This window comes from Lissotriton vulgaris, chromosome 2_1 (genome assembly GCF_964263255.1).
Source record: "Lissotriton vulgaris chromosome 2_1, aLisVul1.2, whole genome shotgun sequence".
Taxonomy (NCBI): domain Eukaryota; kingdom Metazoa; phylum Chordata; class Amphibia; order Caudata; family Salamandridae; genus Lissotriton; species Lissotriton vulgaris.
Genome location: NC_141687.1, coordinates 862406080 through 862423084, shown reverse-complemented (window position 1 = coordinate 862423084; position 17005 = coordinate 862406080).

Genomic DNA, 17005 nt, shown 5'->3' with positions numbered 1-17005 from the left:
GTAGGCAACTGAACTCTGGAGGGGCCCCTCAGGAAGCACTACTGGGAATGGTTACAAATTAGCTTAAACTTTTGCACCTGCTAAGTGCTTTCAGTTTTCCAAAGTTAGTTTTTCTGCCATTTCACAAGATTTGCGGGACGCGAAATGGAACTTGCAATTCGCAAATTTGTGCGAATTTGCTGATTTCTCTTTTTTTTGCGTGTTCGGGCAGTTTTTCTTTTTTTTGCGTGTTCGGGCGGTTTTTTGCTTATTCGCGGACCGCTTGCAGCGCACCGACCCCGAGGTTGCCCATGCGGTCGTGTACGGGCGTGGCCATCTTGTTTGCGTGACGTGTTTCCGTTTCCGGGCGCTCGTTGCATGCTCGCGTCGTATGCGGCGCTTGATTACGTATTCGTGGGCGTTTTTGCGTGCTCGCGGGGGAAATATCGTGCAAACTTACGCACGCGGTTCTCTATGGGTGCGGCCATCTTGTTTTTCATTCACTGCTATGGTTTTGGGCATGCTACCTTTCTATCCAACTTACATCTTTGTAATCCTATGTTTTTCTGAACTTTTTTTTTTTTTTTTTGCTTATTATCTCTCTCTTCAATTTCCTACATCTATATTTTGTGGTTTTTTCAAACTTTTTGTTACTTTATTACCTACATTATTTCTTTGGCTCGCTCTCTTATTTTTTTCACACCTATTCTTTCCTTCTTCTTGTGCCTAGGACCATGGCTAAGGGAAGCGACAAGGGCAAGGGGAAGGGCCCAGCGCCACGTACCCGGCTCCCTTGCGGGCGTTGGAGGGGGGAGGAAGTGCAGCCCAGGGAGATCTTCTCTGCATTGGAGGTGGCCGCCTTGATGTTTTTAGTCCAGGTCCACCTCCCTAAGACCGTGGCAGCAGGTGGGCGGATTGCTTCCGGTTACATCCTCCGGGAGCTTCGCAAGCAGTGGGAGAAGGTGTGCCGGCGCATGTGTAAGGAGTCTGGGGTCCGGCGCACCTACCACCAAGTGACGCACCGTTGGAGTGACATCTTGTACCGGGAGCATGACATGCTCGACCTGCTCGGTGTGGAGATCCCTGGGCTTGGTAAGTAGCTATTTATTAACTACTTTTTTTCCTTCTGCTCTGTTATATTGCTAATCTATTTTTTTCCTGAAGAGTACGAATGCTGCTGATTAGATTACATTGCAGGTAAATTAATGTTTAAATAGCTTCTGTCATTGCAGGTGCTCGCCTGATTATTGGCGTTGCTACTATGCTTACTTGTTTGCAACTTTTTAGTCATTTGAGAGCATTACTACGTAATGCTAGAGACCGTAGACTCAAGTCAAGTCCTTCTTTGTACTCCTGCTGCTGCCACTTTGAAGAGATAGTGGTGGATTGATACGTTGAGTATATTATTTATTACTTGTTCTAGGACATTTGTTAGTGGTCTGCAATCATGATGACGGACTGTGTCTGTCACGCAACGTCTCGTGCTGCTGAGTGATGGTAGTCGTAGTAGAACCTTTTTGTTGTTGATGTAGTTAGTGAATTACATAACTTTCCAATTAGACGGTCTGCAAATCCTGCAATACTGTACTACTATCCTCTTAGTTGACCAGATCAGATGCAATTGATGTTAATTTGTTTCCCCAACATAATTTTAGATTGAGTAAAAAGAAATCAAATATTTCCTAAAAAACAATCATCCAGGTTGTGTTTCTTTATTTCATGATCACCAGCAACTCCCAGGGCAAGGCGACGGCAGCGACAGAGACTCCGGTGGCAGAAGTTGGACAGGAGCCGTCCCTTGCAGGCTCTTCTGCTGGCCCCAGTAAGTTGTTTTATTGTTATATTAATACTTATACTTCCCTAACTTTTACAGCTCCTATTCATTATAAACTGGTTCCTAATAATTCTATGTTTTACAAAATAGTCTTTGATCTTCTTCTAATGTAGACTACTTTCTACATTCTTATCCTGCCTCTACCATCACTCTCTGTGCTACTACTATTTACAATTATGAGTCAGTCTGTGTAGGTAGCTAAGCTTGCCCATTCGGCAAACGGTGTGAAACACAACTCTGATACAGCATTAGCTCTAGGCACTGAGTGCAGTCCTCTGGGTTGCCCTTGCTGTCTATTCCAGTCTTCTTAATGTAAGTGCTTTGACAATTTCCAACAACAAAATGTAATTGTTTACACCAAGTAAAAGGTAGCAGTGTCCTTTTTGATTTGAGAGGAGCACATCCCATACCGCTAGTGTTTCAGGGACTATTCTGCACACAAAGAAGTATGGACAAGATGATAGGTGCAGTTTGACTTTCGACATACCTCAGTCCGAACCGAAGTTGAACCCCCAATCCCCTGACCGACTATCTAGAATGTATGACCAATGATTTTACGACCCAGAAGAACAGAGGAAGACTACCTCCGAGTCCCGGCCTATCTGAGTCACTGAAACATGACTGTCAAGTGCAGTAGTTCAAACCTTTCCGCTCACTCACTCGTAAACAAAAACCACACAGTGTTTGTTAGTTTTAAAGTTTTATTTTCATTTAAGAAATGAAAACACAATTTCTTTATTTTTAATAGCGTAGTATTCTGAGGGATGAAGATGACGTTAAAGTTGCAACAACATTCCCATGAATGAAATTAGTATGACTCAAAATTAATAATAGTTAACAGACACTTGAAATTATTAGAATAACTGTGCGGGAGCCCCCACCTTCTTTAAAGTACTTAAGGTACTGCTGGTGATGACTTAGTAGTAGTTGGGGAATTGTCTGGCAAAAGGGCAATGGAATCTTCTTTCTGTAATGAGAAAAATAGTGCCCGTTAAGCAAGCATTCATCAGTTGTCATAAGAAGAAGTGTAGCATTTAATGGAATAAGCATATAAAAGGTTAACACCCTCCACAAAACCGTTACTTTTTTCAATCCCAGTAATAAACAAATGTGTTATGTAACATTTTCTTCCGTTACGAGACAAAATAGGGGGTTGTGTATTGCATCTGAAAATATGACATGTTTTTCCTAGACGTCACAACATCTGATGCAACACAGATGACCATCAGTGCTGGGGCCAGCAGTGCGGAGTGGTCCACTCAGGATGTGGCGGCACCAACAGGAGGAGCTGGGGGGGAAGACTCAGCGGTGGCGGATGGTGGTAAGTTATTATACTCATTACTTATTGAAATATTTTTGAGTAGCCTCGCAAAGGAGTGTATGATGTACTGTACAGTAGTACACAGTACACTAGTATAAGTACACTGTACTGTCAAGAACATTTACTAATTTAGAACTACTTTTTGGCCTATCACGGAGAAGACAGTCAACCTTGACTTTTAATAGCATTAGCGGCGGTACTTCTCTGGTAACCAATGGCCCCCTCTATTCCACTTCAACTCAGCTGGCAAATATTTATTGTGAAGCCAAGTCATATCAGATGAAGTTTAGGGATGTGAAGAACGAAAAGTTAAAGAAGGGTGAAACAAAGGACGAGCGAGTCTTAATATTTATGACTGTAAAGAATGGTTTTGTTGAATGCAATTCAACATAAGAAGACAGCGGTTTCCAAAATATAATGAAAAGGGTGTTAGTTAGTTGGTTTTTGACAAAAAGGCATTTTGGTACATTTGAGACATTAAGAAGAATCATAGACGTACTTTCGAAGCCTGGATGTTATCTTCTTTATCCTCCTCGTCGATAGCAGAGGTGTATGATGTAGTAGAACAGACACTGAGTGGAAGAAGTATGGCCAGTGGCAGTGCCACCCCTATAGAAAAGTAATACATTCAGATCCCCACTTGCATGTACTGCTTAAAGTACTGTGAGTCTGCATCATCATGGCCTGTGTCTGTATTTCTTGGGTGAAAGCTGAGTGAGCTGCCATTATGGCGGCTATCACAAGTTTGCGTACCAGTGATTTCTTTTGCAACCCAAGAGAAAAAAAGTAAAAAAAGGCCTTTTTTTAGGACTCTCTGACTATGTATGTAGTAGTGAGCCCATTCATAGTGCTGCTAGTGGAATTCCTGAAACTCCCGGTAAGGTCACAGGCTTACAAAGACGGCGGAAAGATACATGCCAAAATGTTATACTGTTACAACAGGTGTTTGTGCACACGTCGCCTTTTACAGAGTAAATGCTGTAGGTAATCAAACAAAACAACCAATAGACAAACAATGTGGAAGTAGTCTTGATAGAAGTTTTTCTTCAATTCAGATTTTATCCACCACGCCCAGCCAATACTTGTTTCGTCAGGGCTAGTAGCCCACGACTTCATCAGGGCTCCCGCGGGAAGCGGTTCCAAAGCTATTGCCACAATGTCTATGTGGTCTCAACCAGTTCTAATTCGGACCCGGCTACCGAGTACTGTCGTGTCGAGGTTCTAGCTGATTGGTCTCAGCTGTCCGTGTGATGGTTAATACCAAAGATGCAAAACACCATAGGAGTATCCATGTGAGCGGCAGGTTAAGCCGTACTGCTTTCCAGCGTCTCCGCGTGTAAATGCGGAAGTCATTTACAGTTTACACGCGGAGACGCTGTAAAGCTGAGACGGCTGAGACGAATCAGCCAAAACCTCCACAGTACCCGGAAGCAGGGTCGGAATTGGAAGCGGCTGAGAGCACCTGGCCATTGTGCCAATAGCTTTGGAAACGCTGCCCGCGGGAGCCCTGATGAAGTCGTGGGCTACTAGCCCTGACAAAACACATGTTGGCTGGGTATGGTGGTTAAAAATAAAATCTGAATTGAAGAAAAACTTCTATCAAGACTACTTCCACATTGTTTGTCTATTGGTTGTGTTGTTTGATTACCTACAGCATTTACTCTGTAAAAGATGACGTGTGCACAGATACCTGTTGTATCAATTATGTTTGGATCTTGGTCCTAATTGGAGGTTTAGGTTCTTCCTCCTATCTGGGGCACCCTCAAAATAGTGGTTAGAAATTATAAATAACATAACACACGGGAGGCGCAAGTTGTGAATCGACAATCAAAAAAAACCTGGTCCATTATCTTCAAAATGTTACACTGTGTTTGCAACTTGCTGGTGTTACTGATGCTGGTGTTACTGAGTGTCAACTTTCTGTTGAATTATTTTGACTTTATGTTAAAGACTATTGGCTACAGTATTTTTCTTTCTTTTTTCATAGATGCTACTCCAAAAAAGCTCACCCGTAAGGAGATGGCTGTCCGGGCCAGGGCCCGTAAGCTGGAGGCTATTTGTTTCGAGTATCGACGGTTGTGGGCTTGGGAATAGAGGAGGACACTACAACAACCACCAGTACATCCTCCTCCACTGCCCCCGGGTCCACCAGCCACAAGCCTCCAGCCAAGCGGAGCCGTCGCCCGACAGCCTCCAGCCGCCGCCGCACAGCAGCAACAACAACAGCTGCCCCCCCCAGAACCTGGATGGTACGTCAGCGCCACCTCCGAAAGCGAGTGGACTACCTGGAGCGGTTGGCCGAAAAACATCAGCGCCAGCTCCGGGACCTCCGCAAAGAGCTGCAGGACATGCAGCACCAGCTGTCCACACTACGCCACCGGAGGAAGTGACTGTCCCTTGCCCCTTTTTTAAAGACTGTTGGGGGGGGGGGGTGGGAATTGGCTTTTGGGAAAGGGTACTTTTTGGATTTTTGGACATTGGTTTGGTTAGGGAGGGGGTGAGTTGGGGTAATTTATTTTATTTTTGTGACAATGACATCCATAATTTATATTTCTTAATAATTATATTTTTCATTCCAAAACACAGTGTACGTGCTCATATTATTTTGTGTGGGGGTTGGCGGTGGTTACTGGACATTTGGTTTTTCAAACTTTCCAGCATGAATGAAATTTTCAGGCAAATTTCCAAAATCACTCCGCGCGCGCTCTGCAGCTAGGCCCTAACACCCCTTTGCCACCATGGATTTGCTTCAAACCTCATGCAATCAAAAGTATCCATACCCAGCAGTGCTCCCAGACCCCAAAACCCACCCTCAAACACCAGGAACCCCCCCCCCAAACATGATAGTGAGCAAAAAGGCAAAAACGTTTTCAACTCTGATTTTCTCCAAAACACTTTTATCAGGTATTAGACCTTCCCAGCAATGCCCCCAGACCCGTCAACCCAGGCGGAAACAAGTAGAAGACCCCCAAACAGCCAGAAAGCAAAACCTTTAAAGTGAGACTTAGCAAATTTTGGGCCAACCTGGAATTAAGTCCAAATGCGCTGTGCAGCTAGGCACTAACTCCCCTTTTCTACTATGAATTTCCTGAAAAACAAATGCAATCAACATTAGACTGTGCCAGCAGTACTCCCAGAACCCCCGACACAGCACCGCAAATCTAGAACACACCCAAATAAACACAAAAACCTGCAATACTGGTATATTGAAAACATGGCAAATTGCGCTGCTCACAAAAAACAAACAGCAATTGGTTTCAACAGAGACAGACAGCCATTGCTGTCCACTGCATACCATCTTCTCATTATTCATTACCTGTTCTACTTTATGTCCGCATCTTCTTCAGAAAGTGAGGGCCCACAGGGCAGCCTCTCCTGTAAATTTCAGAAGTAGGTCTGTCAACAATCAGCAAGCATGTAGTCAGACAGTTATTTCAGTCCCACTTGAGGGGACTCGTCTACGAAGGCAAAATTTGTTTTTTCTCCATAATCCATCCATCTGCCTTGAGGGAAATGGATAGGAGGATTCTGGAGGAGGAGGATAGAGGAGCATGATTGAGTTGTGAACTTGTGGACATCTGAATGCAGACTGCGGCACCTTCAAATCAATACAGAAAATAAAATGAAGACAGTGCTGATGATGGACTTATTGTGTTTAGTTGATTAGAGTTTTGTTGTGGTAAAAGTAGCAAAACAAAGAAAGACACACAGGAATAAAAGTGAATAAGTACGGAAAAAACTGAAGTAATTTTCAGTGCTCGTAGTCAGGGAAGCAGAGCTCGTCCTCCAAGTCTATGAATTGAGACGGGAGTAGGTCTGGTGACCGAGAAAAACTTCTGTCGTCGTGGTCACCTAAGTCGGTGTCCTCTTCTTTCTGCGCGCATTCACGTATTTTGTAATCGGTGGTATGAAGTGCTGATTCATCTTGATTATTGTTAACCTCTCCACATTTTTGGGCAAAAGGCGGGTCCTTTTTGAAGTAACAATGGCACCAGCAGCACTGAAAACACGTTCAGAAGACACGCTTGCGAGTGGGCAAGACAAATCATTTAGAGCCAGGTTCGTGATCAGTTGCCATTTTGAGCTTTTCGTATACCAATATCCCAATGGGTTCTCATTATGACAGACCTCTGTTTGGTCATCCAGATAGGCCTGCACCACCGACTCAAGGTTCTCCAGGGTTGATCCACTTTGTGTACCATCTGCGACCTTTTCATCAGTGGACCGAGCTAACCCTGGCTGAGTTAGCCAATCCCCTTCCGACAATATTGGTTTGCTGCCTGGTGCAGGTGAGGATGATGATATGGTTGCTGGTGTCGTTAACAGCTGAGAGGGAAAGTGACTCCCTTCGGCCACGGATTGAGAAGTGAAACTTAACGCCGGATGGCCTGCTGATTCAGTTGAACTTGTGCTGCCTCCTTGAATTTTCTGCCGATCTTTTTCGAACCGCCTGGCTGACACAGCTAGCCAACGTTTGTACTTTGAAACATCTGCTTCATCAAAAGGAATGTATTATTTGCTGGCGACTGCCTTTTTGTACCGTGGATCAAGAATAGTGGCACAAATGTAATGTTGTTCTGTATGTATCTTTTTAAGCCTTTCATTGTCAAGGAGGCGGCATAATAACTTCTGCGCCAAACCATACGCTTCTCGCTTTTCATCATCACAGTTGAAGACACCTCCATCAGTTGGTGCTCTAGCATGCGCAACAATGGGATAGCTTTGCTCAAAGAACAGTCCTCCCTGCTGACTTCACGCGTGAAGAGCTCAAAAGGACGAAGCATGTCTGTCAGGCTTGCAATTAGCTTCCATTCCTCCAACTCTAGCATCAAGTCTTTGTGAGCAGCACCCAGTTTAAAGACAAACTCATGTATTACCTCTTACTGCTCAGTCAGACGCTCAAGCATGTAAAAGGTTGAGTTTCAACGTGTTGCCACCTCCTGGATTAGTCCTATGACTGGCAGTTTACGTTCATATTGAAGGCTCCTCAGCTGCTTCCGGGCCTTAAAAGAATGGTTGAAATGGGTGCAGATTTTTCGGCAGGTGGTCAGTACTTTGACAACTGGCTCTTCTGCTTTCAAGAAGGCTTGCACCACAATGTTAATACTGTGCGCCAAAAACGGCACTCTGAAATAGCCACCGTCGTCCATGGCCTTAACTGTATTACTGCCATTATCCGTGGAAACATAACCAACTGTGCGGTTTCTTGGATGCAGCCATTCTTTGACCTTCCTGTTAAACTCAAAAGGTTAGGTGCAGTGTAAGATTTCTCCATGGCAAACATGCCTACTGTTGCATGTTTGCGAGTAGCTTGAAAAACTTCCTCCGTGTTAACATCTTTGTGTTTTAACTGTTTTTCGACCCCTGCAAAAGAGACCCAGTGTGCAGTGATGCACATGTAATCAAGGGCTTGGCAACTGGTCCACATGTATATTGTCATGTGGATAGTGTGAACAGCACTCTTCAGAATAGCTGCGCCAATCACCTCCAGCACATCTTGATGTAGTGCTGGAACAGCAACCCTTGCAAAATAGAACCTGCTAGGAACCTTCCATTTAGGGCAGACTGTTGCCACCAATTCACGAAAACCCACCCCTTCCACGAAAGAGAAAGGGGGAAGGTCCAGCGCTAGCATTTTAGCCAGCTTGGCGTTATACAGACGCACGGTTGTGTGATTGCGTTCAAATGGCGGTTCCGACCAAAACATGCTGGTAATGGTGGGCTGGACCGTTTTACGTGATGATGATGATGATGATGATGATGATGCAGACTTCAAACCAGTTAGGCTCAGTGATTTCGTTTTTTGCATTGGTGTCTGTCCCAGACTCTTAGTGGGCCTCATACATGTTGCAGGGGTTGAGGGTGTGGGCGCTACCACTGCAATGCTGCTGCCAGGGGTACTGGGTGTACCAGAAAAAATGGCTGTCGCTTCTTCACTTCCTCCCTGCACGATCAGCTTCTCATCATCCTCAGATGCAATATGAAGGGATGCATTTGGATTTGTTTTGGCTTCCTCAATGTCACTTAGGTGCTTATACCACTGGATAGGGTGGTGTAGTTTGAGATGACCTCTCTGCCCTCCAGTACTATAGTTGGAACCAAGCTTACCCTGACTAACTAATACTTTACAAATCGAACAAACGACCATGTTTTCCGCCTTTTTGCTAACAGTAAAGAAGTCCCAAACTGGGGACTGGAGATGTCTGCTGGTGGTGGAGGAGCTAATTTGACTTTCAATGCCAGATGAAGTGGAGGATGGGCGTGGCTGAATTTGTTTCTGTAGTTGACTTACAGCTCCACTACTTGAGGTAATGGAGGTCGAGCTGGATGGAGGTCCATGCCGGCCCTTCTGATGAGAAAATATGGAAGCTGTAGGTCGCTTTGGTGTTGTAGTTAACTGCGTTGGTGGTGGTACCAGTGCCACGCCGCCCACATGATCATCCCGCTCAGCAGCCATTCGGGATAGGGTTAAAATGTATGTCTGCTCCATGCCCACTGGGGCTTCTGTGACGTCTGTGATGACTGGGTCGTCATCAGACTGTTCATCAGCAGCACAAGACACCACTTCTTGTTCGTCGTCATCACCCATAAGTCGAAGCCTTGAGGGAACCTTCCTTTGAGGCTTAGCTACCTTTGTCGGCTCATGGCGTGCCTCACTGTCAGACTGCATTGCTGGGTTCCAATCAAGATCAAGGTCATCAGAATGAAGGGGGCTTGAAGAAGAACTTATAGTAGTAGCAGCACTCCTTAACTTTTTTCTTGTTGGGGATCTGGAAAGCAATGGATCATCCTCAAGAGGAGTGGATTCCTGGGATGATTCTTCCACTTGAATATCAATTTCCTCATGTGCCCCTACTTCTGGAGGAACAACCGTTGTAGGCAGTTGTGCCCCTCCATGAACCTCTAGTGGCACCTCTCCAAGCACCTCTACTTGCGCCTCTTCTTGTGCATGTACTTGCGCCTCTCCTTGCCCATGTACTTGTGCCTCTCTTTGCCCATGTACTTGCACTTGTACTAGTTGCACTTGTGGTTGTCATTGCGGCTGTGATTGTTGAACACTCGCCAGCTGAGTTACACCCGGCATTGATTGGATGGTACTTTCTTGTGATGAGCCAACATCACTGGTCGATGGTGATTAAACAACCAAAGTGGATGCCTTTGTGGCACTCATGGGCTTGGGCCTACCTTGGCGTGGTGGCACTCACCCCAATGAGGCGGAGGTGCTGCTTCCGGCTTGGTCCCCGGCGGACACCGCTGCTGCTGCAGGCGTAATTTTTTTTCCCCAAAATGGTGTTGGTGGGCACATCCGTCTCCTTGGTAGGTGGTGCCACTTGCTTCTTCTGCTCCTTCTTACTGGCAGTGGCACTGGCACATTTCTTCACTGAGGCACTACGGCCACCTTTCTTTGGGTCCATCTTCTTCAGATGTCAGAACAGCAGGCCGCAGTTGCACGAGTTGCAGAGTTGTCTTGTCTGTTGCCACACGTGACGTCGTGTGACGTTATGCTGCAGACACCGCTGCAGGACTTCTTCCTGGCACTAGTGGTTGTCTTGTGCACCTAAAAGCAATGGAAGACAGAGGAACATCAGTTATACACCCCAAAAAGTCAAAAAACACATAAATATCACCACAATCCCATGCCATCCATGCCCTCAATGATGTTTATATTAATGTCTAAGTAGACCGGCACTATGGGTGTTCTTACAGGCAGTCTTAGTACACGTCTAAAAAACATATTTTCTTCAACATCAAATGTTTTTTTAGAGTAAGGCCCCCAAATCTCAGCCCCATACAAAGCCGCAGATTGAGCTTTTGCTTTAAACACCTCAATCGCAGGAGTTATGGCTTTGGATGTACTCCCACCATGGATCTTTAGAATGGGGAGTGAGTTCTGTTTGAGTATTAGCCTACTTTTATCAAGTTGATTTGTCCAAGACATACTGCTGTCCAGCCTAATACCCAGATAATCAAAAGAATCTACATATTCAAGTTTGGTGTTGTTTAGGGCCAGGTTCTTCTTAAATGATTTGGAGGGATTGATGGCCATATATTTCGTTTTAGACGAGTTCATTTCCAACCCCTTCATCTCACAATAACTATTGAATTTATTTATTAAGTTTTGCAGGCCTTTGGGAGTTTGGGATATTAGGATGGTGTCATCCGCGAATAGTAATGCTGTGACTGCTTCGTTACACAGTTTCGGTGAATCATGGTTACATTGGGCTAGGTAGTGGGGAATGTCGTTTACAAACAGAGAAAAGAGGGTCGGGCCAGTACACACCCTTGTCTCACCCCCCTTTTCACTGGGATGGGTCGGGTTAGTTCTCCGTTTCTTCCCCACCTTACTTTTGCAAAGTTGTTAGTATGCAGTTTTATGATATTAACCAACAATTCATCTGGGACGCCCATCTTCTTTAAACATTCCCATAAGGAGTGGCGTGGAACAAGATCAAACGCTGAGCGTAGATCCATAAATGCAACATATATGCTACACTTCTTTATCTTAACGTATTTCCAGCATATACACATGAATCTGTACACTTGATATACAGTACTGGTCTTGGATCTGAAACCTGCTTGGAATTTGGAGAGGATTTCAGATTCATCAATCCATATTAAAAGCCGATTTAAAATATGTCTGGCAAAAATTTTCTGTAAAATATCGATTAAACTAATCGGTCTATAGTTACCCGGATTGTACCGATCCCCTTTTTTAAAAATGGTTACTATTTCAGCCCCTTTCCACGTTTCAGGGATCGGGGTTCCTAACAAGATCGAATTACACAAGTAATTTATGTAGGGACACCATACCTCGATGTTATGGGTGAATACATCACCAGGTAATTTGTCCGGACCTGGAGCTTTACCCGCCTTTATTGCTTTTATGGCACACAGAGTTTCCTTGGTGCTAAATTGCACAGGATTAGTACCCTGAATGGGAGACTCGGTGTCACTGTGTTCGACCGGAGGCCCAGCTTGGTCATACAAAGCCACAAAATGGTCAAACCAGACCTTTTCATCCAAAAAGAAGTCCCTATTGGAATTGCCTGTTTTGTTGCCTTTGGCTATTAGGTTCCAGAAAGTACATTGGTCATGTTGCTTAGCGGCACTCAAAAGGTCTTCCCATATTCGCTCATCCCATTCCCGTCTTGCATTATGCATAAGGTTTTTGTATGCTTTCCTACATTCTCTAACCCTCAGCTGGTCTTTAGACTTCACGGCAATAATTAAATTAGTTTTGGCTAGATGACACTGTTTGTTGTACCATGGCGTCTCTAGTTCCAATTGCCTATTTGTGTTGACTTTTTTGTTTGTGTAGTTTTTACTCAGGAGGGGAGTTACTGATTCCACAAGGTGGTAATGCATTTTCAGGACCTCGTGGGAACCCAACCTTAAGTTTGCATATTGGGGGATGATGTCTGAGAAGGTGCTTTAAATTTCACAGAGTGTCTCTTCCTTAGCTAAGATGTGAGGCCATTTAATTGCCTTCCTATTGTTAGAGATGACTACCTCAGCTACCCCTCTCTCAATTTCCATCCTGCTGTCATGTTCCAAGAAAGGGTCAGGGGAAAGCTGTAACTGCAATGGAAAATGGTCGCTCTCTGGTCTATTCACGACCTTAAAAGCCAGTAGTAAATACCAGAGGTTAGTTGAAATTAGCATGAAGTCGATCAAGGATTTAAACAACCCCTTACTATAAGTGTTGTTAGCCGGTTTATCTGAATCTAGTCGACCGTTACATGCCCGCAACCCATGGGATACCGTCAATTCAAATATTTGCATAGCAGCCACTGTACATTTTACATACTTTACATTGGCTAAGGGAGGAATATCAAACGCTCTGTCTTCATTTTCCAGTAATTTTTCGAGCCCCTTTATGGGCTCAAACTGACAGTTGAAATCCCCGCCTATGTATATTTTAGACTCGGGTTCTAAATTAGCTAGATAGGAACTAAGCTGTTCAATAACCAGTGATGACTTATTTTTTGGGGAAGGTCTGTTATAGACATTTATCATGTAAACATCTCCCATGTTCCTAGTAGATAACTTGACGCCAAGTAAATCATTGGAGACAAAATGCAGGGGCGATACCTCAACGTCTAGGGATATGCTTACCCAGATGATTAAGCCCCCGGAGGGCCTACCTCTTACTGATGCGGTTGCCCCCTTGAAAAATGTTTTGAAACCAAGTCTATGTACGATGTTGGTAGCCCATGTTTCCTGCAAGAGAATAATTTCATGCTCCTCCATAAAGGAGCTCCAGTTTCTATCACCCAGATTTCTAGACAGCCCTGCAATGTTCCATGACAATATCTTTAAATCTCGGTTAGATTTGCAAGTTCCTTGGTTGGTTGGGTGGCTTCTGATCAAGGGTTCACCCTCATTGGGGTTGACCGGGGATACCAATGTAGGCACCTGGTTCCGATGTTTTTTACTGGGCAATGATGGTATTTGTGGACTGGTGCCCTCGGTGCTGCCCTCAGCAATTGGAGCTGGTCCTTGTTGATCAGTTGCTTTTCTTCCGAGTATTTTCCCTGATTGCTTTGTTTTGGGATTTCCATTCCCGACGTGCTGGTCCTCAAGAAAGAAGTTACTAGTCGTGCTTGTATGTGCAACTTCTTCGTATGTTTGTCAGTTGCCCCACCATGACCAATTGTTGTCCGACCCTGGGTTTATCGGAGGTATTCTTCCAATTGGGGTCGGGGGTCGAAGAAGGAGTATTTGTTGGCCAACAGTCCTGACTGATGTGGTACTCTGCTGTCTTGTTTCCATTGTATTGGATAAAAATAACTGAGGTCGCAGGTCCCAATTCCTCGATTGTTACTTCGCGGCTGTTGACTATATACAAGCTGGGCAACAGAGGGGTCTTTGAAGTTGACCAAGATGCAATCCCCTTCAATATCTTTTGATCTTGTTCCCACCCAACTGACTCTTCGAACCTGAATAACTTGACAATTGACTGTGTAGGGTAAAGGTCTATTTTCCTTTAGCCAATATAGGGTCTTGTTTTTTAGTTCGTCATAAGTTTCCCTTTTGTTCGGTTTCAATGGTGGAACCCCAGTAAGGACTACCACGTATGGTTGACACCCTGGTGGAAGATGGGCGTTGGGAACCCTTTTAGGCACTTGGAGATTGATATTGCAGTCAGATGTTTGAGCATTGGTGTCATTGCTGGTGCCTGCAGGTATCCTTTCGTTAGCTGATTTGGTGGGTTCCCTAGTTCCTGTGGTACTTGTATTTGTTGATTGTTTTGTTTTGCGTGGAGCTGGCTTTGGTGGAGCGGCCAGTTGTGGTCTGTCGCTAGATGGTGGGTCTTTCCGGGGCTCCTTGCTAGGTCCTCCCAGTACTGTGTTAGACCTGCTTGAGTCCGTTGCCTTGTCCCTTTTTGCTTGGCGAGGTGGTTGGGCGGGTTTGGTTGTTGTTGGGCTTGTCTCAGATCTTACAGTTTCTTGACTGATCTTTGTGCTAAGTTTTACCAGCGATTTTAGAGCAAAGAAGTTATCCAGGGACGTTTGTTCAAATTTGTCCAACCGGTCTAATAGCCCTTTCAATTTTTCTGTTACTGGCAACAGTAAGGATGCCATAAGGGATTGAATCCGTTCCATCAGTATATCTGGTGCTGGTAAGTCTGCAGGGTTGTTAGGTGAATCAATGGTCATGACGTTATCAGCAGGGTCTTTTAATTGATTACACTCTAGGTGTTCATTGTGTTCGATCCCATTATTTGTGGGGTCAATTGCTGCTGTTTTGCAGTGAGCTCCCACATTCATATAGTTTTTGCGAATTCTTTTTAATGCTTTTATTCTATAGGCTTTGCGTGGAGTGACCGGTCTTTTCCGTTTTACTGCAGCCCTTCCTGTCGTCTTAGGTGGTGGGGATACCTCAGCACTTGCAGCAGATCGTTTCCTGTGGGTCGAGGACTTTGCTTGGACCCCTTTTCTTACTCCTCCCAGGCTTACAACTTGCGGAACCCGCTTCGCGGGTCCCGCTGCGCACCAGCGCCACAGGGGAGCATCTTTGTAACAGCGTGTGAAGGTCCAGGGCTGCGAGCGTGCGGGGCAGGACTTCAAATCCCAGAAGCCCCTGCACACCGCGCCTCTCGTCACCTGGCCGCTCTCCCTGGACAACACGCCCCGCCTCTAACCCTCAAAAGGCTTGAGAGGGCTGACCGTCGTGGGATACCTCAGCACTTGCAGCAGATCGTTTCCTGTGGGTCGAGGACTTTGCTTGGACCCCTTTTCTTACTCCTGCCAGGCTTACAACTTGCGGAACCCGCTTCGCGGGTCCCGCTGCGCACCAGCGCCACAGGGGAGCATCTTTGTAACAGCGTGTGAAGGTCCAGGGCTGCGAGCGTGCGGGGCAGGACTTCAAATCCCAGAAGCCCCTGCACACCGCGCCTCTCATCACCTGGCCGCTCTCCCTGGACAACACGCCCCGCCTCTAACCCTCAAAAGGCTTGAGAGGGCTGACCGTCGTGGGATACCCCAGCACTTGCAGCAGATCGTTTCCTGTGGGTCGAGGACTTTGCTTGGACCCCTTTTCTTACTCCTGCCAGGCTTACAACTTGCGGAACCCGCTTCGCGGGTCCCGCTTCGCGGGTCCCGCTGCGCACCAGCGCCACATGGGAGCATCTTTGTAACAGCGTGTGAAGGTCCAGGGCTGCGAGCGTGCGGGGCAGGACTTCAAATCCCAGAAGCCCCTGCACACCGTGCCTCTCGTCACCTGGCCGCTCTCCCTGGACAACACGCCCCGCCTCTAACCCTACGGACTACCTATTTAGGGGAAGGTCAGTACCCGCTAAGCGGGAGCGTCCCGGGAGAAGCCCGGGACAAGGGCGGGACCGTCTGTGGCCGTCAGGGGCCAAAGGAGGCCAGGCCTGGCCCCCCCCTCTGACCAATGGACTAGAATTACATATGGGTAAAGTGTTGCTATTCATATTGGCCCTTTGTGTTTAAGTAATTGTTATTGTTACCCTAAGGTTTTTATGCCCTTAATTTAATGTAATTTATTTTTCTACTTTTTGCTAAAATATGTCTGCTTCTACACCAAACTCCCTTCCTGACCATGTGAGTATCTCTATACTCGGTCCTTTAGATAAATTCTTCGCTAAAGCCACTAAGGATATCGACCGTGAATTATTATTAGCAGAAAAAAGGGCCGAACGGCGTTTATCTGTAGAGGCACTTAAAAAACAGCCTCATCTAGCTACTAAAGGGACACTCTCTACATCCGTAGCAGAACAGGCGGAAGTGGATGCTGACCTTTTTAACACAGATAGCATACCTTTAATTTTTCAGGAAAGTCAGCAACCCCAGGGGTCTAGGGATATGGTCGTGGAAAGTTTGAGCGACTTGCCCACAGTAAAATCCCATAACCTTATAGACCTGAATACCCCGCTATCCCCAGAACCTGATTTTCACTGCGCTACTTCCTCCTCCCTGAAGATACAAACAGAGGTCATCTCGTTACCCTCTCCTACCCCCCCTACTAAAGCAAATAAGGTACAGCAAGGTCAAAAGCGCAAACAAGGTATATCCTCCCCAGCTAGAAAAAGAAGACGAAAGGGAGGTAAAAATAAAAATAAAAATAAAAATAAAATTAGGTTCATCAACCCATGGGAACCCGCCGAGATGGTACTTTCTAGACAAACCCTGTTAGTGGATATAAGTGATAATGTAACAGAGGCAATAGACACTCTAGCAATAGACACTCTACCAATAGACACTCTACCAATAGACACTCTACCAACGAACACAGATAGGGAAGACAAAAACATCTCTAGTGCTGAGCTATTGGAAGCACTCGAAAATATGCTGAAGGCTCTTTTTCTCCCTCTTGTGGAACGGTTAAAAAGGTTGGACAAAAAGTTA